The sequence below is a fragment of the Xenopus laevis genome, chromosome 3S, assembly GCF_017654675.1.
Source record: "Xenopus laevis strain J_2021 chromosome 3S, Xenopus_laevis_v10.1, whole genome shotgun sequence".
Taxonomy (NCBI): domain Eukaryota; kingdom Metazoa; phylum Chordata; class Amphibia; order Anura; family Pipidae; genus Xenopus; species Xenopus laevis.
In genome coordinates, this window is record NC_054376.1 from 114,763,354 (window position 1) to 114,789,546 (window position 26,193).

Sequence of the window (26,193 nt, forward strand, 5' to 3'; positions counted from 1 at the left end):
TGTTTGAGCTCCTTTTTCATTTGTATTGCCTTCTATATGTTGTTAAATTTTCTGTAGGAATAAGGGACCATGGTTATACACTTGATTGAGGATAAACCAATGGTTTGAGGAGTTCAGGATACTATGTTTTCTACATGAATTGAAAAATGTTGTTGTTCCCCCCCCCACATCCAATAACACAGCCATGTTCTAGAAAAACTTAGGAAGGGAAAAAATATGGAACAGGGTTAAATGTCAGCTTGGAAAAGTTTACCTGCTTACATAATGTTTCTATTAAAAGAGCCATACAATAATCTATTCATATCACACAATTCTCACTATAATCGCTGACACAAAAAAACATTTTACAAATGTTCTCTAGAGGGTGCTGAATAGCTAGCATATGCAGAGGAATTAGAAGTCCTATAGCCAGTAAACAGTGCTAACAACTTTCTCCTGCACATATAGATCAACAAAAGCATCTGTTTATTCAACCCATGCAAATTTATAAACCTAAAAATAGGTAAAGCTCTATTGTTTAGTTTGTTGGAAATCCTAAGATAAAATATAAACCAAAAACACACACAAAATCCCGAAAGATACTTTATAGGGAAAACAACACATTTATCAATATGTGGTAAATTATGTATTGGGTTTGTATGACAACTCTACCCTTTTTAATTTAAAATGTGTAGTATGCAGACACCTTGGCAGTCAACATTACTCTATAATTTAAAAAAAGGATGAATATTATCATGGAGAGCGGCCATTTTTATTAAAGGCATGTCATGACATTAAAAAATGAACCATGACTAATAACAAAGTAGCTTAAATATGAAGAAGAACCTGGAAAGCCTTTTTCACAATATACAGAATAGCGTTCCATACATAAAAGCAAATTATAGAAAGGATAAATTGTGTACATGAAAACCTCTTCCAAAAGGTAAAACACAGGGCAATCAAGTTTAAGTAAAATTACACTTCTCACCAAAAACAATTATTTTTATAGCAGTTTTTGTCCATACGAATTTTCATTCTCACATTAGAATTTCATACATGGAAATCTATTCCAGCAGGTAAAAAACAGTAGTTTAAAAAATAAGTCTTTTCATAGTCGTTTTTAACAATATGAATTTTCAATGTGAAATTTGAATTTATACATGGAAAACTCATAGTCACATTAAGCTGAGTTGAAAAAAGTTTATCAGGTTCAACCCCTTCAAATGAAACCCAATGTAAATACCTACATACACTCCATACACTCACATAAATGATATATACCAATATCTATCCCTTTCAACCGATAAAAACAGTGCAATGAAAAGTAGATACAAAGAAAAAGTATTTTTATAGTAGTTTTTGCCCATACAAATTTTCAGTCTGAAATTTAAAGGGAAAATAATAATCAGGACAGTGTATTTGCATGTGAACAATAGCAACTAATATGTTCACACAATAAACATTTGGTTGCTACTAGTTATTACACCTTAGCTGACATTGCTATTGTTTTCTTCCAAAGCATTTAATGGACAGAAATTTTTATCATGTGAAAGACCCTAAGAGGTGTTGTCTGGCACATAGGGGGTTAAAATAATTAGGTGGCAGATGTGTAAAGGTTTGCTAAGAACTAAACCCTAAAATCAGTATGGTTAGAAATGCTAGGAGAGTCACAGACACTGCACATGCTCAGTGTATTCAGGACAGCCGTTGAGAGGTTAAACTTTGGGGTATTCACAAATCATAGAAACAGAACATCATTTTTGCCTCTCATATAAGAAAGGGCTAGAGAGCTGATTATTAAATTATGTTGCTAACTGCACTTGTTTCTGGTAATGAGATTCATAATGAATTAATATTCGGCCTTGTATTGTGACAGTGCATGTGCTGTAAATCAGCAAAAAAAAGTTGGACTGCTAAAGGGGCATCTTTGGAGGCACAGATCTTCCCTGCTAAAGGACTGTGTTTGCTTTGAACAGGTACAGAAGCCCAAAACATACAGTAGTGTACAACATTTCTAGCTACTTCTCTAGTTCTCCTTTAGTTGAACTTCTAAATCAAAGTAGATGCTGAGGAAGGTGCATGAGTATGATGCAAGGTGCGCGTGTACGTGGTGGCGTACTGCTTTTGGCGCATGCGCAGTAGAGTAACCAGCGCCATATTGAAAAAGAAAATGCCGGCGCGGAATAGAGTCACATACAGTTTTTGGCAACGATGAGTAACAGGTGAAGGGAACGATTTGGGCAAAAATGATCTTAGCTACCAGAATCATCTTGGGCTGTACTTTCAAATTATGGGGGGTATAAAAAAATACTTTCCTTCTCCTTTAAAGCTGCTCCTGATGCCTGAAGACTCTTTGTGCAGAAGAGAGAAGTGCATGGAGAAAGACTGTGCATTGCAAAATGCTGTCTGTGAAAAAAAAATGGAATCTGGCTGTGTAGCTTGGATAATTAATAAAAGAAAATTACATTTTGAACTATAGATATATGGATGTTAGGTTTCTCATTTTGGTACAGGTATGGGACCTATTATCCAGAATGCTTGGGAACTGGGTATTTCCAGACAACAGGTCTTTCCGTAATTTGGATCTTCATATCTTAAGTCTACTAGAAAATCATATAAGCATTAAATAAACCCAATAGGCTGAGTTTGCTTCCTATAAGAATTAATGATATCTTAGTTTGGATCACGTACAGGCTATTGTTTTATTATTACAGAGAAAAAGGAAATCATTTTTTAAAAATTTGGATTATTTGATTATAATGGAGTCTATGGGAGACGGCCTTTCTGTAATTTGGAACTTTCTGGATAATGGGTTTCCAGATAAAAGATCCCCTACCTGTACTGATTTAATTAGTATAGGCATAGATCAGATGTTTTTGCTACTCTACTCATCTTGTCATTCAGAATTTGGTTGTCTTAGAATCACAACCCCCACCTTGCCGGATACATTAATTGACTGAAATCCTTATATCCAAATGATATTATCCAAATGAAAATAAGTTATATTGGAGATGGCCTTCCCATAATTTAGAGTATTCTAGATATTGGGTTTTCTGGATAAGAGATCCCATACTAGAACGGCATTATCCAGAACGTAAAGACATAATGATTTTTATGGATTTGCTTGAATAATTGCCTTCTACTTGAAGACAGCCTGGCTGTAAATATTACTATTTTTAGACCTTGGAAACCCCTAGGTCACAAGATAATAGATCCCGTACTGATAACAAAATATATCTCCAAGCAGTTGCTCATATAAAATAATGCAGAACAGTCAGGAAAAGGCATTTAACTGAATTATACTGTTGCAAGGTTTCCTGTTTAGCAAGTTTATTAGGGGCTAATAAGAATAGTTTTAATGGTAGCAGCCATTGAAAATTAATTGAAATAACTGAATACTGAAAAGGTAAAAAAAAATATCTACATTATACAGAGTTGCTCCTAAGGATACACAAACATGCAGTAGCCATCATGTTATCTTGTAAGCTTATTGAAATGTAAGTGCTTGATCAAAAAGAAGTGTGCCATTTGTTTATAGGTAAATAGCAAATCTAAGTATGCATGAGGCCACTGAATAAAACAAGTAAACAAAGAACAAGAGAGTTGCCCTTTGTGCTCAACAGTTTAAGTGAAAACATTCATCCCTTGGGGAAAGTAATATTACTGATTCTTAGGTAAACACTGTTAAATGAAGACTTAGCAGAGGAACGTTACGTTTACAGACAATGAGCCATCTGAAATTAGGAGGCTCCGCATAAGCTGCATTGATGATGCACATGGCCCACTGTAAGATAATTAACAAGATGTTTGATGTTTTTTATTTTATCACAAGTTGGGTCTGAGTGAGTTAAGACAGCGTTAATGGACTGAATTGCTCCAGCTGAAAGGAAATCTGGTTCAGGGTAATGGCACACAGGGCTGTCTCAGGTGCTTTATACACTGTGTTTTTACACCCACAAATGTGGTGCCATTGTTATTAAAACAGCCTTGTTTCAGCCCATAAAAAAGGGAAGGAAAATGGACGGCACTCTCGTTAAAAATGTATTGCAGCACCCGGCAGATAGGAAAACCTAACACGTTTCGGAAACAACTCCCTTAATCATAGGCTTGTTTCAGCCTATGGAAATGCATCAGGATGCTTTATACCTTTATACTTTTGGCGGCCAACAAAAGTAATATGAGAATTTTTTTTCTACCATTTAAGTAAAGTTTGGGGACTCTGTCAGGACAAGGCCACAGTGACAACCATACTGCTTTTTTTTAAGAGTCAAACATCAGAACCCTACTCTAAGGCAGATAATTCTCAAGTTGAAGACCCATTAGCAGAGAAGGTATACCATCATTTATTATCAGTGAGCACTTTATCCAGAAAGTACTTAAACAGCATTACTAATTTCTATGGAGTATCTAATCAAGCAATTTTTTTTTCTACATAGTTGGTATTTTTTTCTCTAATTATTAAACAGTACATTGTGCTTGATGAAAATCAAACTAACAAATCCATTGTGATAACAAAACAATTGCGCTTTATTGAGTAGCTTTGGGGCTTGGTGCTTCAAATAATGGAAAATCCCTATATCTAGAAAACTCCAGGGTTCTAGCATTCTGGATAATGGATTCTATACCGCCACACAATAAAGTCTGTTAAAACTTTTCCCAAGAAATATTCTGACTCATCAGCAGTAAAACTGTATGAAAAAGACCCTGGCTAAGAGGCTATATAGTCTTGTACTTTTGAGAAACCTGCACAATGTAACAATAACTGCACGTTGTAAGCCCCACTTATAGGTGTTGCCAAAGTGCAAGAGCCTTTTGGATGGCATGATGAACAGGTCAGTCCATGTTTGGTGACTAGTTTCTAAACTTTAAACTATAAACTTTTAAACTCTAGAGCAGTGATCCCTAACCAGTAGCTTGTGATGGATGGATGTTGCTCCCAGTGGCCTCAAAACAGGTGCTTATTTTTTAATAAGTTTTGGTTTACACATTTTGGTTGTATAAAATCCAGGTGTACTGCCAAAAAGAGCCTCAATGTAGGTTGACAATCCACAAAGGGGGCTACCAAATGGCCAATCACAGCACTTATTTGGCACCCCAAGAACATTTTTCATGCTTGTGTTGCTCCCCAACTCCTTTTACATCTGAATGTTGCTCACGGGTTCAAAAGGTTGGGGATCCCGGCTCTAGAGTGTCTCTCTGCCACTGCCCAGATGATCCTAGAGGCACATCTGTTTGCAGTTGTAGAGTTTATAAACTTATAATGGCCATACAATGACCATTTAGTTCTCACACAAGGGTCCATATAAATGGCTCAGAGGTACATCAGAGATTTGAAAGTTATAGTCACTATAAATGGGCTGCCCTGTATGAGATGCTGCCCAATCAGCATGCCGTATCAGTGGACCATACAAATGGCCGTTCATAGACTCTCTGGGCATGTATGCCTAGTTGGAGGTCCCTTAAGACTTATAATCCTGCTATTCTGGATGTTCAAGGACTATTGGTCTTGACAGATAATTTCCATCAGTCAGCTGAAAGGAATTGAAGAGGTCCAGGAGCTCCTTCCATCAATTCATAACAGAGACTGCAGAGTCCATAGCATCCATGATTCTACAATCCAACCTGTTACGGATGACAGGTCTTTAAAATGTTAAGTTTGTTAAAGATATTCATCTATGGAGAATAAGAAACATTTCCAGTGGCAGTGAAAGTTTAATATGACACATCAAAAAATGGGAAAACAGTCTGAGAGGTGCCGGTAACTCACTGTAGCTCTAAATAAAAATAAGAAGAAGCTATAAAAATAATTAAGAAGGAAAGCATAAACCAGGTGAGAAATTAGTTTATTCATGGAATGTTGAAGCAGAGCCAGATGATGAAAGATATGCCATGTTTAGCACACACACAAATCCTGTTTTAGGGGTACTTTGAGATATACCTTTTACTTTATGCAGTAGGTTTTACAATACAGTAGAGCAGTTGGGGCTTAGAAATATAATATAATTCCTTCCACTTCATACACTTTGGGGCCGATTCACCAAGGGAATTAAAATCCTTCGACTTCGAATATCGAAGTCGAAGGATTTTAGCGCAAATAGTTCGATCGAATGATCGAAGGAATAATCCTTCGATCGAACGATTAAATCCTTCGAATCGAACGTTCGAAAGATTTAAATCCAACGATCGAAGGATTATCCTTCGACCAAAAAAACTTAGGAAAGCCTATGGGGACCTTCCCCATAGGCTAACATTGACTTCGGTAGCTTTTAGATGGCGAAATAGGGGGTCGAAGTTTTTTCTTAAAGAGACAGTACTTCGACTATCGAATGGTCGAATAGTCGAACGATTTTTAGTTCGAATTCTTCGATTCGAAGTCGTAGTCGAAGGTCGAAGTAGCCCATTCGATGGTCGAAGTAGCCCAAAAAACACTTCGAAATTCGAAGTTTTTTTACTTTGAATCGTTCACTCAACGTTAGTGAATCGGCCCCTTAGTCTTTAACAGATCAACATTAGAGATGAGCGAATTTGTCTCATTTCGATTCGCCGAAAAATTAGCGAATTTACGGAAAATGCGAAAAATTTGTGAAAACGCATTGAAGTCAATGGACGGCAAAATAATTTTGCTGCGCGTCAATTTCCCACGCCCGCGAAAGTTTTCATAACCACGCCTATTTTGTCCAAATGCATTAAAGTCAATGGGCGTCCAAATAATTATTATGCGTGACAATTTTTATGCGCGACAATTTTTATGCTCGACTATCCTGACGCGCGTCCAAATTTTTTTGACGTGGTGGAGTATTCGCATTAATAGGGTGGATACTTTGAATCGTATCTATATTTAGTGCTTTTCAAAAATATTAATATCTTTGAAACCATAGTATACCATATCATATTAATGCCACTAAGACCAACCAATTAAATTGAAATAAATAAATGGATCATACACTGAAATTATGTTGTCTGTTACATAGTAAATTGCAAACAACCTTAATTCATCTTAATTTTTTTAAATGACATTATTTTACAAAACCTAGAAAATGAAGGCTATTTTAATTTTTTCAGTTATTAATATTTTAATATATTGCAGCCTAAAGTCTTTTGGGGAACAATGTGTACCAGCTTTGCACACTGTTTGGAAGTGATTTTTGGGCACACAGGTTTATTGTGAATGGAAAATTTCATGGTGTGGAATGCAGAAGAGCAAGATATGTTTAGACGTGTCAAATAGCAGTGAAAGTAACACACATAACTCGGATACTGTTTCATGTACACTTAACCATTGACACTGACATTCAAATAAAACAAACCTGCAGAACATGCTTTGTCAGTCACACTTGAACTGTGAATGAACGTGTGACCTCCTTCATATATTATGTCTGATCTAGAGATTTCTGAGATAATTTTTTAAAGCTCAAAACCTTATGTGTATTTACAGTATTTGGTTAGGCAATAAACAGTATGAAATGATCACAGAACAGCCTTTATTTTCTTTTTCTAAACTGTAAATTAATTTATAGTACTTAAAGACTGTTTATGTTTCATTGTTTAAATCATATGCTCGTTAGCTGTTAGTTGTCATATGCTAGTCACCTTCCCCGTGGAACTATGATGTGAGCGATATTAGCTTTCACCCTAAGGTTAATGACTCTCAAGAATAGCTTTTACATTTAACAGCTTTGGAATTTATACAGGGGCATAACTACAGAGGAAGCAGACCCTGCGGCTGCAGGGGGCCCAGGAGGTATATGGGCCCCATGAGGCCCTAATTCTTATACAGTTTCAATAAATATTGATAAAACCGGTCAACCTCTAAACATTTTGGAGGCCTGAAAAATAATTTGCTGTGGGGCCCAGTAATATCTAGTTACTCCACTGAATTTATATACATCAGGGATGGGACACACGATTTATCACTTGAAGATGATCACTGCTACATTTTTTTTTTTCCATCTATGATGACTTTTAAAAAAGAGAGAGAAACAGACAACACATAATTACCTCAAAAAAGAATTCACCCAACTGTCATCATTAATATAGAAGGAAACCCTTGAACTTAAGTTCTGACCCCTGGAGTGGCCCAACAACTGTGATCCTCCAAAACAGCCCCCTTTTCCCACTTGTTTCCACAAAGCAGAGTAGCACAGCGGTGTTTCCAGACACCAAATTGCCCTGCACAATCTTCTCTTGGCAGTGGACGCCAACGCTATTGTGGGATTAGGTTAGAGGGTGGTCACTGTGGGGGTTTTATTCTCCTTTAAAGCAAAACTTTACCCCCAAGATGAATATTTAAGCAACAGACAGTTTATATCATATTAAGTGGCATATTAAAGAATCTTATCAAACTGGTATTAAACTGGTATATATATATATATATATATATATATATATATATATATATATATATATATATGTATGTATGTATATATATATATATATATATATATATATATATATATATATATATATATATATATATATATTTAAGTGCATTTAAGCCCTTTTACATCTATTGCCTTGAACCACCATTTCATGATGGTCTATGTGCTGCCTCAAATCTGACCAGAAATACTGCAATTCTAAGGGGCAGATTTATCAAGGGTCGAATTTTGAAGCAATGGAAGTTTTTTTGAACTCCCATAACTTCAAAATTTAAATAGAAGACCAACTGAAATTTATTAAAACCACATTTTTGCAGGTGAATAGTCTGTATTCGATCATTCGAATTGAATTAAGATCGAATTTCGATCAAATTTGAGTTGATGTATTTTTTAATTATTTTTCAAATTTGAATCGAATTTGGACTATTCCCTTGTCGAAGTACACAAACAATATCTTGAAATTCTATTTTTTTTAATTCAAAAATTCACCTCGACCTTTGATAACTCTGCCCCTAACTGTAATAGGATGAAGTGTAGTAACAAAAGACAGAACTCTTTTTATTAGTTGGCTCATGTGATCTAACAAGTATAGTTTGTTTGGTGTATTTATGTGCACAGTGAATCATAGGATCCCAGGGGGCGGCCCTTATTTTTTTAATTATTTTCTATTTAGGATTACCCAATGGCACATACTACTAAAAAAGAATATTATTATGAAAATGGTTTATTTACATGAAGCAGGGTTTTACATATGAGCTGTTTTATGTGATATCTTTTTATAGAGTGACAAAATGGTTAGAGTGTTGGGGAGCAACTCCCATCCTTAATTGAGAACAGTAAATGGTGTGCAGGGTCAAGTAAGCAATTTTATGTGAAATTAGGAGAAAAAGAACTGACCCATATTACTGCACCCTCCCATCAGTTACATCCGAAGTCTCATATAGAAATTTAAATAAAAGTAACTTTTATTGACTATTTAAATTTAAAATTATTATTTATCCACTCATTAGCAATAAAAACCAGCGTTAGTGACAGGGAGGCGAATTGGCCAGAATAATTCAGGAGTAGGGAAAATAAAGATTTGTATGAGGTGAGAGGTGGGGGGGCGGAAAAAACGAAGGCCGCCTCAGCAGCAAATTGGGATGGATCGCCCCTGATGGGAGGGTGCAGTAATATGGGTCAGTTCTTTGTCTCCTAATTTTACATATTTTTATTTAACATTGTTAGGGGGGCATAGTTTTCCTTTAAATTGATACAATCCAACCACAATGGATCGATTTTTCCAGCCAGTTGCAGGTAGAACAATGAAAGAAAACTTCCAGTTGGTCACCATCGATTACTGCTCAGGTGCAAATTTGCACAGGGTTGTCAGCAATCCAAAAGATTCACTTCTAAATTCCAGGATGATTCACTTGAACTTTCTCTTTATATTAATAGATATGAAAGAAGAAAATGTAATACAAGTATGGACACTATGATTTGGAAGCTCCACCTCCAGTTCCAATATATGGCAATTCCATGTTTCAAAATGTCCTATTTAATCAAAATCAGGGCAGGAACTAGGGCTAGGCAGAAGAGTAGGGATGGGCGAATTTTTTCGCCTTGTTTTCGCTGCAGAAATGACACCCATAGACTTGTATGGCGTTGTGCGTCAAAAAAAAAAGACGTCAAAAAAAGCTAAAAATGCCTTAATTGCAATATAATTTTCCAATTCCAATGCATTTTGCTGTTTTCCAACTTTTATGCAAATTAAACATGTCAGTTCTGCTCTTCACTATATACAGTATTTCTTTTTTTTTTCTGTATGTATTGGAAAGCTGGAGAAATATCTTACCTTATTGACACCTGGCAGATTTATACAGCAATACAGGTGTGGGATCTGTTATCCAGAATGCTCGGAATCTGGGGTTTTTTGGATAACGGATCTTTCTATAATTTGGATCTTCATTCCTTAAAGGAGAACCAAACCCTTTATATTAAAATCCCCTACTCCCCACCCTACATAGGAGTTCACGGGTGCCATCTTCTTCTGTTCGGTAATCTTCGGGTCTTCTTCCGGCGCTTCTGCAATTTTAGTGACTTTAGCCACATGCACAGTTGTTAAAAAAACGTCAGACTGCTCAAACTGCGCATGCGCCGATACAACTCTTACAGTACTTCACGAAGATTACCGAAAAGAAGAAAATGGCACCCGTGAACTCCAATGCTCTGAATCTGCAACAAGGGGTAAGTAAAGAATTAGGGGCATTTACCAGGGTAACGCCTAGGCTGGGGGGAGCAGGGAGGGGGTCTATGTAGGGTAGGGGGGTAGGGAATTTTAATATAAAGGGTTTGGTTCTCCTTTAAGTCTACTAGAAAACCATGTAGAAATTAAAAGAACCCAATAGGCTGGTTTTGGTTCCAATTAGGATTAATTATATCTTAGTTGCGATCAAGTAGAAGATAATGTTTTACTATTACAGAGGAAAATCTGGATTATTTGGGTAAAATGTAGTCTATGGAATATGGCCTATAATTTGGAGCTCTCTGGTTAATAGGTTTCTGGATAACCGATCCCAAACCTGTAGTGTGGAAGCCTACAATGTGTGGTAAGGAAATGTGCTATCTTCCGTCTGTACACAGGAAGTCTATCATAGCATTTGTTTGAAAGTATATGCAGGTAGCTCATCTGTATCATTAATATTCATGATAGATAGGTTTTGCCTGGCGTTATACTAAAATGCATAAGCAGAATAAAGAGGAAAGTATTGTGAAGAGAACAGTGAGACATTTAAGGAATGGCATAGTTAGATTATATTACAGAAATGGACAAAAGAAGTAGGGAAATGACAGGGTTCATAAAACACAAGGTTAGAACAATAAAATGTTATAGCCAGAAAGAAAGCAAGTTCAGAATATATGATGTTATAGGGAATAAATGTGATATAGACTTGAGTGGCTTCATCTTTCAGATCACAAAAAATGTAAAGAAATAATAAAAAACAGAATCCTCCACCGAAATAAGAGGCACGGACTCCTGAATATGTAATGCACGGGAAAACTGTTCTTGACTACATATTCACATTTAGCCTCATTCCACTTGCAGATGGCAAGGTTATGTGCTGGAGATGAATCATAGCTGCTGCACAAAGGGAAAGTTACGCTCTTTATTTCTATCTACTACCTCTGCATGCCTTAAAGGGGAAGGAAACCTCGTCGGCGCTAACCCCCTCCCCCCCTCCCGTGTATTGCCCCCCCTCCCTCCTCCCCCCTGGCCTACCCCTCCCGCTGGGCAAATGCCCCTAACTTGTTACTTACCCTTCTGCGCAGGTCCAGTCCAGGGAGTTCACAGGCGACATCTTCTTCCACGTGATCTTCTTCCTCCTTTGACCGGCGCATGCGCAGTAGGATCGTTTCGCCGGTACGATCTACTGCGCATGCGCGTGACTTTTGGCGCAGTAGATCCGTACCGGCGAAACGATCCTACTGCGCATGTGCCAAAACGCCGGTCAAAGCTAATTGCTATGTTAGCCTATAGGGATCTCCTAGAACCTATAGCCAATATTTGGCTAAGTTTTTAGAAGTCAACGGTTTTTTCTTTTTGGAAAATCGTTCGATCGATTAAATTGTTCGAATCGTTGATTCGAACGGTTTCTGCGATTGATCGAATGATTTCTATGATCGATTGAACTATTTCTACGATTGATCGAACGATTTTAATTCGATCGAAAACAGCATTTTTCAATTCGATGGTCGAATTTGGGAGTTTTAGCACTTCGAAATTCGACCCTTAGTAAATGTGCCCCTAGCTTTCATCTAGAATACAGAGCGAAACACGAGTGGTTGACATGAGGTAGGCAGACTGGGGGGTTACACTGCTTTGTTTTGTAATATGTTTGCAGTTTAATTAATGTGATTTATATGGATATGGATTAATTGCACAAATTAATGTTTTAAGTGAGTTGCGGTGCACATTTCATATGTCTATTTAATATGTGGTTGTGGACCTATGCTCTCACCATTTGATAGCATAACCCCCAAAAAATAAATTGTTTAAGAATATAGAGTGTTAGAGAACATATTATTATTATTATTATTTATATAGTGCCATTATTTGCCGCAGTGCTTTACAGAGTAAAGGGATAGAGACAGAAGACATGATTATATAGATACATATTTTGCCGGAATTGATTTGCAGTTAAAATTTCATTTTGTTTGCAGGAGCGAACCTGTCCCCTCTGGTGTTTTGGTGGCTTGCTGCTGTTTCTGCACCCCCACCCCCTCACCTTTATGCGCTGGAGGGGGTCGAGGAGGGGGTCCACAATGTCGGCGGAGGGGTCCAGGAGGCTAGCGCAGAGAGCGATCTCTGCGCTAGAAGAGCAGAATTTCCCGTTTGAAAGCGGGAATGATATGAAATTGAAATTGACATGTTCCATTTCATGCTTCACCCTTTCACCCTTTGAGAATAAAAAGGGAATTAAAAATATTTCTGTAACAAAACTGCATTCCTTTACAGCATTTTATTTAAATGCATGAACCAATATTATAAGGTCTCTTCTATCACAAAGCATCTTCTTCAACTGCTAGAAGAAATGATTAAGATTATAACAATTGACATGCCATCTATAATCATAAGTCATTAAAGCTTTATTGCTTAATATATTTACCACAAAGTGGAATGCCATATTTCAATGTCTGTAATACTTTGCTGTTAATTGAATTTTGTGCCAATTATTGTTGTGCAAAGAGCTCTATAAAGCTATTATAAGAACAGGTTCATTCATATCACCATTGATTGTGAGCCAAAAAGCCAATTCAGTGTTCCTCCAAACCTCTGACTTCCCAACTGTGAAGCAGTGTATAGTATTAATGATAATAATTAGCAGGCTTCTTGCTTTAGAGTCAAAGCTCTTTGAGTTTATACAGATATAATTAACTAATAAAACTAGTACTTACTCTATAAAAAGGAATTCTTTGAGCATTTAACAGGTATTTGAAATATCGTATCAATTTCTCTTCCCAGGAACATACATTTGTAGAGCAAAGAGGCAGCAAGTATAAGGTAAATAGTCAAGACTAGGTATGATGAACGTTGTGCACCTAGAAGCTATTAAATCGAATGTTGCTTTTATATATACTGTATATGTCTATACAGGTACAGGATCAATGATCCGGAAACCCGTTATCCAGAAAGCTCCCAATTATGGGTAGGTCATCTACCGTAGACTCTATTATAATCAAAAAATTTAATTTTTTAACAATGATATCTTTTGTTTTATAATAATAAAACAGAACCTTCTACTAAAGTCAAATCAATTCTTAGTGGAGGCAAAACGAGTCTATTGGGTTTATTTCATGTTTGAGTAAACTTAAGGTATGGTGGTGATACAAATTATGGAAAGACCCCTTATACGGAAACCCCCCTGAGCATTCTGGATAACAGATCCCATACCTGTATATACAGTATATATTTAAATAAAAGCACAAGGCCACAGGTTGAGTGCTTTTATACAGGACATGCTATTCTCTGGGGGGTGGATTATTCATTATAATCTTCAATTCTGTTTAAAGAATGTTTTTTTTTCCCCAGCAAGTTCTCTTCCTTGCTCCAGGTACACAAAAGCCCTACCTTCCAGTGTTGGACATGGGCAACAAAGGCTCACAAAAAGCCTGATATCAATGGCCCACCACCCAGAGCCTATACATTTTCTTCTTGCAGAGACAAACACTGGTGTTATGTGGCATCTTCTCTTAGTAACACATGCAGGACTAATTCTTTGTGGGTATCTGTGCTCTCTTGTGTGTTCTGTTAGTTGCATTATTGCTAGTACAAACTACTGTATGTAAGAGCACAGTGTTATGTTGTAGACCCAGATATACTGCAAGATATTATAGACAGACAGTGTGCTGGCTAGGGATGTAGCGAACTGCCGTTTATTTGTTCGCGAACGCCGTTCGCGAACACCGGCAAAAATGCGAACAGTTCGCGAACAGTTCGCGAACTTCGAACATCCGCAAAATCGTTCGATTCGAACGATCGAAGGATTTTAATCGTTCGATCGAAGGATTTTCGTTCGAATCGAACGATCGAAACCATTCGATCGAATGATTTCATTCAATCGAATGGCTTTGATCGTTCGATTCGAACGAAAATCCTTCGATTTTAGCGGTCGAAGGAATCGAATGGTCGAATGGTCAAACGATTTTTGTTCGAATCGAACGTGAACACATATTGGCGAACGTCGCGCGACGTTCGCGAACATTCGGCGGACGCGAACAGTCGAAGTTCGCGCGAACTAGTTCGCCGGCGAACAGTTCGCTACATCCCTAGTGCTGGCTAAACCTCTCTAACCCCAAGCTGCTTCGCTCAGATGATATAGAGGAATCTGTTAGCTACTGCTTATCTTTGGCTACGAATTGGGCTTCTGTCTTTATTTTGAACCCATCACAGAGCTATAAATCAATTCTTTCATACGGCTCCCAATGCTGTAAATTAATAAAAAGAGCCTGGAAAAAGTACTGTAGTTGTTGTCAGTGTTGTCAGTAGCGTAACTTGGGCTCCTACCCCCTCCATGCAAAAAATCTACTGAGGGGTCCAGCACAAGCAGTCCCTCCTCCCCAAGAATGCTCATGATGCACCTACTGGCTTTAATAAAGCTGCTATTTTAAAGATACGAAAGGGACTGAGCAAGGGAAACTCCGATGCAACAGACCCAGCAGTCTGTGCCCCCTGTCACCCGAGTCCCCCAAAACCTGCAGTCTGCTATATAGGTAGTTACATCACTGGAAGCTCTGCTTCAGACAGGGCAAAGATCCCACTCAGGTCATGGTCCACCAGAAAAAATCCTGGTACCTGGCAGACAAAGGAAATCCAAGTTCCAGAATCCATCGCTTGAACTTAGAACAAGGTGAAAAGGGGGTTACATTACCCTATGGGACATACAGTATTTACTTTGAGCCCAATGTTAAAATTTAGATTTATACTTTCACCAGAAAAAAAAACATTTGCCACAGCATCATTAGAGGGAAGTGGCTAATTAACTTCGCATCGGGGAACATATCTTTTTTTTGGCAGGTGAAATTTCTCCAGTAAATATTTATCAATGTACTAAGTACACAAGAATTCATTTCTCATATGAATTCTTGTGTACTATTATCCACATCATGTCCTCCATGCTTATGTCCCATGTCATTTCTTTTTGCCGTCAATTCTCTAGAGTAATTTCCCCATTATAAATATTTTGGGAGAATACACTGGTGAATTTTCATAGATAATTTATGGCAAGAGACAATTTGCCTCATTGTTGGTGGTCATTTACCCTGATATCAATAGGAACTGGATTAGGGTGGGCAGTGGTTGGGTAACACTTACACTCAAACATATTACCAAAATATTTCACCCTACAAAATGTTCTCAGTATTTTTATTGTCACTTTTTTCTAACATACATAGAAAATGCTTCTATAAAATTTGTAAGAAAAGCTGATTGGGGTAATATGATACATTAAGGAAGTGTCTAAATTTCGCAATTGTTTATACCAATATCTATGGTGAATTGCAACTGGCAGTGTTACAACAATGTTCATTATTATACACAGCAGCACATTTGCTCCAGGCATCCACAGGCAGTAATTCATAATTGTCCGGGGCTGTTTACCCTACTAAGAGGCAATAACGTCAGCAGTGCCAGTGAGATCCTGACATATATGTTAACGTAAAAAAAAAATGGAGGAAGTTGATGTTAGTCCCAAAAAATAATATCGCTAGAAAAGTATATGTCTCTGTTTTACTGAGGAAAAATTCAACTAAATTAAACACTCCAAACTACAGTGTGTATCACTTTACTGTGAAGACAAAGGCCATCTGCTAACAAAGCGGAACTTTGTGGGACAGGCCAATGATATAACCAGAGGAGAAGACTCTTGGACTCTTGAACAGTAATTTCTGTAAAATGTAACTGTCATTAGGAGATATGATACTTACTGACTGGGCTATGAAGACTGAAAAGTATCACAAAACCCACATAACGCACATTTTTCAAGCCAGTTTCTGATATTGAAATGTATAAATGTAATAGGAATTTGCATCACCCAAATTTGATCTCATTTAATTCCTAAAATAGTGTGAGGTTTGCTGCCATAATATGTCCTCACAAACTATGATGGCAATATTTAGGCTGAAATTACAGGAGACTCTGTTTGGCAGTACACCTATTTTTTATGCAACTAAAACTAACCTCCGAACCAGGAATTCAAGAATAAGCACCTGCTTTGAGGCAACTGAGAGAAACATACAAGAGCATGGTAAACATGTTTCTCAAGAGCCACTGGTTGGGGATCATTGACCAACAGGAAGGACATGGGCGGAACTACCGGGGAAGCAGGGGGTGCGAGCGGGCCAGGGCCCCCCGGCAGTCCGCGCGCCACGCATCTCCCGGCCAGTTCCGGGTTTGCGGAGGGGGCGGGGCCCGACTGCGCGTCCTTTCCCCCCCTTCTAGTTCCGTTTCTGAGGAATTAAGCCCAAACTTCCATTTGTTATACCCCCCACACCTATCCCTTACATAGTGATTGTAAGCCTTTAAAACTAGGGGGCAGATGTAAGAAGGGTCGAATATCAAGGGTTAATTAACCCTCGATATTCGACCAGGAACTAAAATCGTTCGACTTCGAATATCGAAGTCGAACGATTTAGCGCAAATCCTGCGATTCGAAGGATTTTAATACAACGATCGAAGGAATATCCTTCGATCAAAAAATCACAGGCAAGCCTATGGGGAACTTCCCCATAGGCTAACATTGACTTCGGTAGCTTTTAGCTGCCGAAGTAGGGGGGTCGAAGTTTTTCTTAAAGAGACAGTACTTCGACTATCGAATGGTCGAATAGTCGAACGATTTTTAGTTCGAATCGTACGATTCGAAGTCGAAGTAGTAGTCGAAGGTCGAAGTAGCCCATTCGATGGTCGAAGTAGCCCAAAAAACACTTCGAAATTCGAAGTTTTTTTAATTCGAATCCTTCACTCAAGCTTTGTAAATCTGCCCCTAGGTGTTGGCATTGGAGATCTATTGCCTATTAAAGCTATAGCGGAAGAGGATCAGGCTGAAAGACCAAAGCATTGGACAGGAGTCACTTTTCCCAAGAAATGCAACCAATCAGAGAGGTGCAAGCCTATGATGTCAATATCAAGAGGTTAATAGAACATTGAAAGTTAAATTGTGTACATGTCCAGGTATTTCCTGAATGTGTGATATATATACTGTATATAGTACCAATAGACAGAGGATAGTTAGTCTTTAATAGAGGTTAAAAGATATTCTAGGAGGGCTGGCTCAATATAAATATTTACATGGGTTTTTAGATTAGGGATACAAGTGGGTCCAGCTGTTCAAAGGTACTTGATGGTACAAAGTATTTCAAGTGAAAAACAGGATCCATTTACCTGATGCAAATTTCCGATTGTTTTTGGTAACAGATGATCATGATTAGGTAAGTAAATTGCACCGCTTCACAGAACCTATAAGGATATTTGCATACCTTTTGAATAAATAAGTCAGGGTTATGCAAAATATAAAAGATGATAATAAATAAAAAGAATAATACTTTGACTATTTCTGCATATCTCTACCAGGACCCATAGAAAAAAAAACTGCATAATTGTACTGCAGACCACAGGATTTTACCTTTTTTTCTTTCTTACCTTGTCTAACCTTGTAATCTTTGGCTCTCAGTAGGACATACTATATTTTGAAAACATGCAGCTGCCTTTTCTTATAAATTGCCTTTCAGATGATTTTCACCTGTGTTACTGGGGGGGGGGGATCATTTGCTAAGTTCAGGGCAGGGTGCTAAGCGCCATGTTTTTTGTATTTTGCACCCTACCATCCATGCAATTGAACCTGATACCTGATTCTCCCCATGAATACAGAGCTGCCTCATAATCATATGTATCACCATCCCGAACCCTAAATTGCATATTATCCTTTATTCGGCACAAGGTCAAAAAGCAGCCAGACCCTGGACACAATTGCTGTTTGAATAATCACCAGTTTTTCTGGAGTCAATATACAGTAAATCACTTCTGCTGTCTCCTATTGCTCAGGGATGTGAAAGTAGCACCCAAGCTAATGTATGTCTCTACTTCACACTGAATCATGAGACCACTGCTAAAACATTTTCAATAGTCCAACTGGCTTTAAAGTCTGTTAACCTTTTAGCTAATTGTTTTATCTACACATGATCCTCTGACCAAAAGGCCCCACAGTTTGCAGACCTGGAGAGTCTGAAAGTCACAGTGATGCCAGACTCTATTAATGGACAGCACTATCTGCATTTGAATGATAGACTGGGTTTGCACATAGCCACTTCTTTTACCTTTTTTTCCTATTTCCAAATCTCTGCCTTCTGCCACCTTGCACTATATGTTTGTTTTTTTAATTGGACTGGTGAAATATAACTCCAGGTGTCCAGGCCCAAATTTCTGTCTTGGAGCCCCCCGAGAGAGCAGAGTCCTAGCGCCCACCAACCCCACACACAATGATTCTTAGAATGAGGCTGGCTGCCCCTACAGTCTTGCCATCCTAGGCCTGTGCCTTTGTGGCCTTGCAACTAATCCGGGCCTGTCTGCGTATGTTCATAGATCTAGGTGGGCAATATGTGGCCATCAGGTTTATTCTCCCACAAAGACTCAGGCCCATTGTCGGAGTGTTTTGGGATCTTCTTGAGGGTGTATTCCTATCTCTGCCCGCCTTATACGTTTTCTGGCTCAAGGGAGATGTATAAAGCCCCCCCATCAGCCTTGTGATGAAGATGATCTGATGACCTTTACCCCTTGCAGCCATTCTGGAGGAAAAAGGGGCCCACCAAAGTCCTCAGACTAAGGACTCTATTTCATAAGGTGGGTTGGAAGACTCTATTTTTTGCACTGCATGTGCTTATAATGCATTTTTGGGTGATGAAGCACTGCTTGGCTTTCATTTTTAAAAAATGGCTTTTTTGAAGTCTGGTAATATCATTGCATGTGGATGCACTAACTAGGACTGCCATCAGAAATAGCAGGGCCCCATACAACAAAATTTCCTGGGCCCCCTGGGCTGTGCCCACCGCAAGCCCCACCTACAGTTCCGCCCTCCCCACCCCACAGGTCCACCCCCACCCCACAGTAAAAAAAACAAAAAAAATATTGGTGGCTAGGGTTCCCACATTTTAATAAAAAATAAAAAGATATTGGTGGTCCGGGCCCCCCATAAAAAAACATTTGTGGCCAGGGCCCCCCCCCCATGTCAGCAGCTCTCAGAAAGCCCGGCTAATCAAGTAAGTGTGGTGTGGCCAGACCCCCTTACCCTCGGGGCCCCCTACAGCTCTCTCTGGCACTAACACAGAAACAGATGCTTGAGTCTGAAGTCTTGACCAAGGTTAGATGTCACAAGTTTCCTCAAACTCATATTAGCAGTCATTAAGGCGTGGATTTTGACAGAAAAGTTATAAACAATACTTTATACAGATACCATTAATACAATATACATGACCTTGAAGGATGGGCCCCACATCTGCTTTTTACGATCATTTTCTACGTGGACTAAAAAATATCCTGACTGTCACGCAACAGAGCACACAGTAATTACACAGTAACCAATTTTATTACAAAATGAATAATCTAGATTTCTATTTAAATAGATAAGAACATAGGGTGCATGCAAGCATACATAATGAATTTTCTCCATTTTTAAAGTGGTATTTATTTATTTATTTATTTGCTATTTGAGTTCAAAAGTATTATGTTTGTCAGAAACAGAAGTGATCAGATTATGTTCCATAAAATGAATTCTGATGTATAGAAATGGTGTTAATTAAATTAACAAATGGTTTTATATAAAATGGATTTAATTGACTTTCTGGTTTTATTAAATAATATTGTGGATAGCTAGACACAGACAGACAGAGATACAGACAGTATTTCTGTAGTCCTAACATTGATTTAATAGTTCTGTTACTAAGTTAAGAATCTGACTTCCTGAATTGAATGTCATTATTTTGAATAAGTCCTCTTTACGATGGATCAGTATCTTGTTGTGGTTGAGGGAATTGTTTATCTCAGTGACATTGAGAGCTACACTGGCTGACCTTGTTCTCCTAGTAGAGCCACCCTTGCCAAGTAAGTGAAAAGGTAGAAACCTAAAGTAGTCCACCTGTCCTCATTCAGAGACTTGTATGACTGATAGTAGTGAAAACACTGAGGAAGTGACTTCTAGGGAAGCCCTGAACACAGCTAAAACCAAGATCAAAATTGGAGTGTGGATGGTACAAAGCATATTCAAGGGCAGGCAAAGGGGCACAGATTATAAATAATAATAAATAATAATACATATAAGGGTTTTATACAACTATACTGTAATAGGGAAGATATGATCCCACGCATTTTATGGTAGTAGCAATCATCCTAAAAAAGGGGACTGAGAAATCCTTGGTGGATTGGAAACCATTGAAAAGCAGACGGAAAACAGCAAGTGTGGTTCATCATCAACTGTAAGTGAAGAGGAAGAAAAAGACATATTCTATGAGCAAGTCCAGAATGATACAGTGAAAGCAATCATCATTAGAACAGGTATATGATTACAAAAGTCAGGATCATTAACACAAGTATAACTGAGCCAACTGTGACATGGGTTTATGATTATGAACGTGGATGGAGAGACTCATTGCATTCTCTACCATAAAAATGTTGTCATAGGAGGTACCTTGTTCCCACATCTAGATCGGAAGCTGTCTTGGTGCTCACTTAATGAGAGAAACTGAAAACAGAGTGATGATTGGTGCTTGGACAGACTGATATTTCAAATAAAGGAGACAGCAGATATTGGTACAAACAGAGCCAACTCAACTGCATGGCATGGTTTCATACTCCCAACAAGATATTAGGCACATTAGCCATACATCACACATTAGGGGTGGTAGGCTAATTGAACAGTAAATAGAATAACAAAGGCAGCTCAAATTTGTCAACTTTGAGAAAGTTGTTGAGAGCAAAATCTCTAGCACATCCAGAGAACAGTCCACAAGACTTGGTGCAACTCATGAAATTTTTCTATATCAATTTTATTTGCAGAGTGGATTACAGTGACCTGAAATGTGAAATAAAGACTGGTGTTCATTTGTGGATGAATTTGTTCAGCAGTGCTTTTCAACCCTGCCAGAGCCTGAGTTCAGCAGTAGTAGTATTGCACCCTATACAATACTAGAGGAACACCCTTGCAAGAATTCTAGACTTACTATACCATAATCATTATTATGTACAGGAGAAGATGATCACTTATTTACCTTTGTCAGGCAGACGGGGTAAAGGAAAAACAAGGATAGGGAACTATAAACCAGTTGTGGAGGTTAGATCAATACGCAGTGTTTATACCCGACTACAGTAGTCAACATTGCTTTGTGGTTTAGATTGTGGGTGAATAACAGAATGTATCTAAAGTTGAAATCCTTCAAAAATAGTATTTAGTTTGATGTAAATTATGTAAAATATGTAATTTAATACGTATCCTGGCCCCTCCTGAAGAGGGAGTGGGGCATAGTTGAATGTTAAATATTTGGTGGTGTGCTTATTTATTATTCGGTTGATTTCACCAGAGAAAGGATCAAGGAACATCAAAAAATGTGTATTGCATCCTAGTAAAGACAGATGCACTGAGCTGAAGAGAAGTTATGGTTCTCCTGTGAGTTATTATGTTAATGAAACTGTTTGAAACATACATCGACTTAATGGTGCTTGTTCATGGTGGATGGACCTCATATACAATAACTGCTGCCTAAAGGAACAACCTTCAACCTTATTTGCTCACTTTATTCAAACTACAGTAGACCAGTCAATGCAAAAATGCCAGCTGCTTGTTATGCGTTACTTTTAGGTTGAAACATTTATTAAAATCCTTTGGATTAATGATTAAGAGAGGTTTTAGAGCTCAGAGGGGTGTTATTCTCTTATATATGGATTATAACAGGAGGTAATGGCTGAGAGGTTTCCTTTGGAAGGAGACCAGATAATATATGGCTTTAAAAGGCAGGTCTACAAAGTAGTACATTTATGGATGCATTGTCCATATTTCACTTAAAATTGGAAAAAGTCAATCATTTAAAGAGGTCAATTGACTTTTAGGGGCCAATTCACTAACTTCGAGTGAAGGATTCGAAGTAAAAAAACTTCGAATTTCAAAGTGTTTTTTGGGCTACTTTGACCATCGCATGGGCTACTACGACCTTCGACTACGACTACAACTTCGAACCGAACTATTCGAACTAAAAATCGTTCGACCATTCGACCATTGAATAGTCGAAGTACTGTCTCTTTAAGTATAAACTTCGACCCCCTAGTTCGCCATCTAAAAGCTACCGAACTCAATGTTAGCCTACGGGGAAGGTCCCCATAGGCTTTCCTAAGTTTTTTTGATCGAAGGATATTCCTTCGATCGTTGGATTAAAATCCTTTGTTATAAGGCATTACAGTCACCTTTTCTGATCTCATGCTGCATCTTGGGCTTGCAATTATTTAGTGCATGAATGATTAAAAACTAGATAATGCAGCAGTTTTGGAGATATAACTGTGGCAGGAACAACAGCTGTATACTGTACCTGTTCTGTAGCTGTTATTGGTGTACTGCTGTTAGCTCTATATACCAAATGACTGTATATCATTTGTAGGGTTTTTATGACCAAAAGTAATAGGGGAGCACATCAAAGTGAGTCACACAGTGGGGCTCATTTATCAACACTGGGCAAATTTGCCCGTGGGCAGTAACCCATGGCAACCAATCAGATTGCTGCATTCATTGTTCTACTTGCAGCTCGTATCAAAAAGCTAATCACTGATTGGTTGCTATAGGTAACTGCCCATGAGCAAATTTGCCCAGTGTTGATAAATGAGCCCCACTGTCAGGAGAAACTGCAGACAGAATTAATAGTTTCTATCCTTGAGCATTGTCTTCTTGCCTGATGTAATGTTTCTGCTCTGGCATGTGCAAAGCAGGCAGCTTTAAGACTATAACCATGAAAACATTTTAAATAATGAGTAGTCATGAAATCAAACAGCAGCACACTTACAATTCTTGAAATGGGTTTAATGAAGTATTTAAGTTCTGTTTTCGAAAATAGTGAGATGTATATTATTAAGGACAATGTACCCCCTACTGTAAATTATAAGTATATTAGAAGCCCCTTTGTAGTTTTGTGCCTGATATGAAAGCCCTCATTCTGTGGTCTTGTGCTTGTATATGGTCACAGATCTGCATGATGGGTTTTTACAATGTGCAGTAGGGGGTATATTAATCTGAGTACTGATTTGAGGGTTGTTTAAAATCTTGTTAAAGCAATTAACATCGCCAGCATTCGCTAAGGTTAATTCCCCTTTGGTATCAATTTAATATGCATGAAATAACTGCCTTTACAATTTTATTGGTCTTTTTTTATCACTAAAGCAGCAGGATTTAACTCAAGGCATGGATTCTAAATTCAAAAAATTGCTATCTTATAGAAATTTGTGATTTTGTTTCTATTTGCATTTCTATTTACAGTTTGTTAGCTATATATTCAAGTATTATATTTAAACAGGACATTTTTATATAGTTACATTTTTTATACATTTACTTTTATAATTAACATACCCATACCCATTGCACTACCTTACATAGCTGCATATACATATATTAACTATAGCTAAAGTACTGTGTTTCTAGCATTTCTTTAGAGCGAATTGTAGGGTTTGTATAGGCAGTAGAGCATGGGGCATGGTGCAGTAACAGAGGGGCTCAGACTGATGAACAATTAAGTAAAATAATGTCAATTTGTTCTGGAGCTTTGGTGCCCTAGATAGACTTGGAGCTATGACTGAATGGTTGAAACACCAGCGATTCCCTATTTCTGTAACCAATGTAAAGACAGGGACGCTGCGCCAATAAGCAGTAGCGCCCCACTAGTTACCAGGGGTGGCAAAATGTCGCTCATTTAACTTTAAGACCCGAATTTCTGGTTTTCAAACTTTAAGAGACAAATTTCCGGTTTAAAACTCGAAATGCAGTTCTTATAGTACAATTGCACACTCTGCTGTAGCCTCCTGGTACCCCCTGGACCCCTCTACTGACGTTGTGGACCCCCCTCGACCCCCTCCAGTGCATAAGGGTCAGGGCACACTCACCGATTCGGGGAGATTAGTCGCCTGGTGTCAAAATCTCTTCAGGGCGACTAATATCCCCGAACTGCCTCCTACTGGCTAGAATGTAAATCACCAGTGGGATGGCACTCGGAGGTAGTGATGGACAAATTTATTCGCCTGGCGTGAATTCGCCGCCAGTGAATAAATTCGCGAAAATTTGCGGCAAAAATTCGCTGGCGTCAAAAAAAAAATTCCGTAAAAAACGGACACCGGCGTCAAAAACGGCCGCCGGCGTCAAAAAAGGGGCGCAGGCATCAACAACAAGATGCTGCGACGTTTTGCAAATTTTTTGCCGTTTTGCGAATTTCGCAAATTTTTTTGCGAATCTAAACGGCGCAAATTCACCCATCACTACTCGGAGGGCTTTGTTTTCCGAAGTCGCCCCAAGTTGCCTCACAAGGAAACCTCGGGCAACTTCGGAAAACAAAGCACTCCAAGTGCCATCACGCTGATTTACATTCTAGCCAGCAGCAAGCAGTTCAGGGACATTAGTCCCCTCAAAGAAGAAGAGAATCTGAGCGTGTGCCCTGACCCTTAAGGTGAATGTGTGGGGGAGGGGGGAGGCAGCAGCAGCAAACTGCCTCAGGTGGCAGAGGGGCCAGGTTCACCCCTGGTAAAAGGAGGTACTTTTCCAAGATTGGACCTCTGGCGAGGGGGTTAAAAAACCCAAAAAACACTACTTGAGAGCATCCATAGGTGTTTGAAATTAATTAATTAAATTAATTAATTGTGTGAAATTAATACTCAGGCCTCAATTTGTAAGCAATACTGCATAGTCAGAGGCCAGATGGGGGAATGGGCAGTTTGCAAGCGGTGTATGTGGGTTGCGAGCTGACAGCTAGCTTTGGAGCATGCCAAACAGAAATCAGAATTCAGAATTAGATTTCTTAACAAATTTGTTATTCAAGTAACAAATATACACTAAAAATGTCTTTCTATTCTACTTTATAAAAAGATACAGTATTCAAAGTTTTCCTGTTTTACTGTTTGGTCGAGCAATTTGGAATTAGAAGTAAATACTAGACTAGAAGTCAAATGATAAAAAAAGATCAACTAAGGCAAAAAAAGAGTAAATCAAAAGAGGAACAGTAACACCAAAAGATGAAAGTGTTTTTAAGTAATGAAAATAGCATACTATTGCCCTGCACTGGTAAAACTAATCTGTTTGCTTCAGAAACACTACTATAGTTTATATAAACAAGCTGCTGTGTAGCAATGGGGGAAATTGAAAAAAAGTCTATATGGCACAGGTTAAATAGTAGATAACAGATAACACCATTATGTTCTACAGAGTTTATCTGGTGAGCCTTTTCTCATTTGAATGGCTGCCCCCATGGCTAGACAGCAGCTTATTTATATAAACAATATTAGTATTTCTGAAGCAAACACAGCAGTTGTACCAGTGCAGGGCACTTTAAAACTTTAAAACAATTTCATTTTTTGATGTTACTGTTCCTTTAACAGCAGTTTAGGGTTTTTATTTCTGGGTACAATGCCCTGAGGATAATAGGATCTCTCATTTTTTTTTTGGATTATTCTTTTTGTTGTGGTTAACAAATACAATGTACATGATAAAATTGTAGAAAATATTTATTCAAACATTAACACAAATACAAAAAAAAACTTTGCCAAGAACAACAGATGTTCATCCTGTCTCTGTCA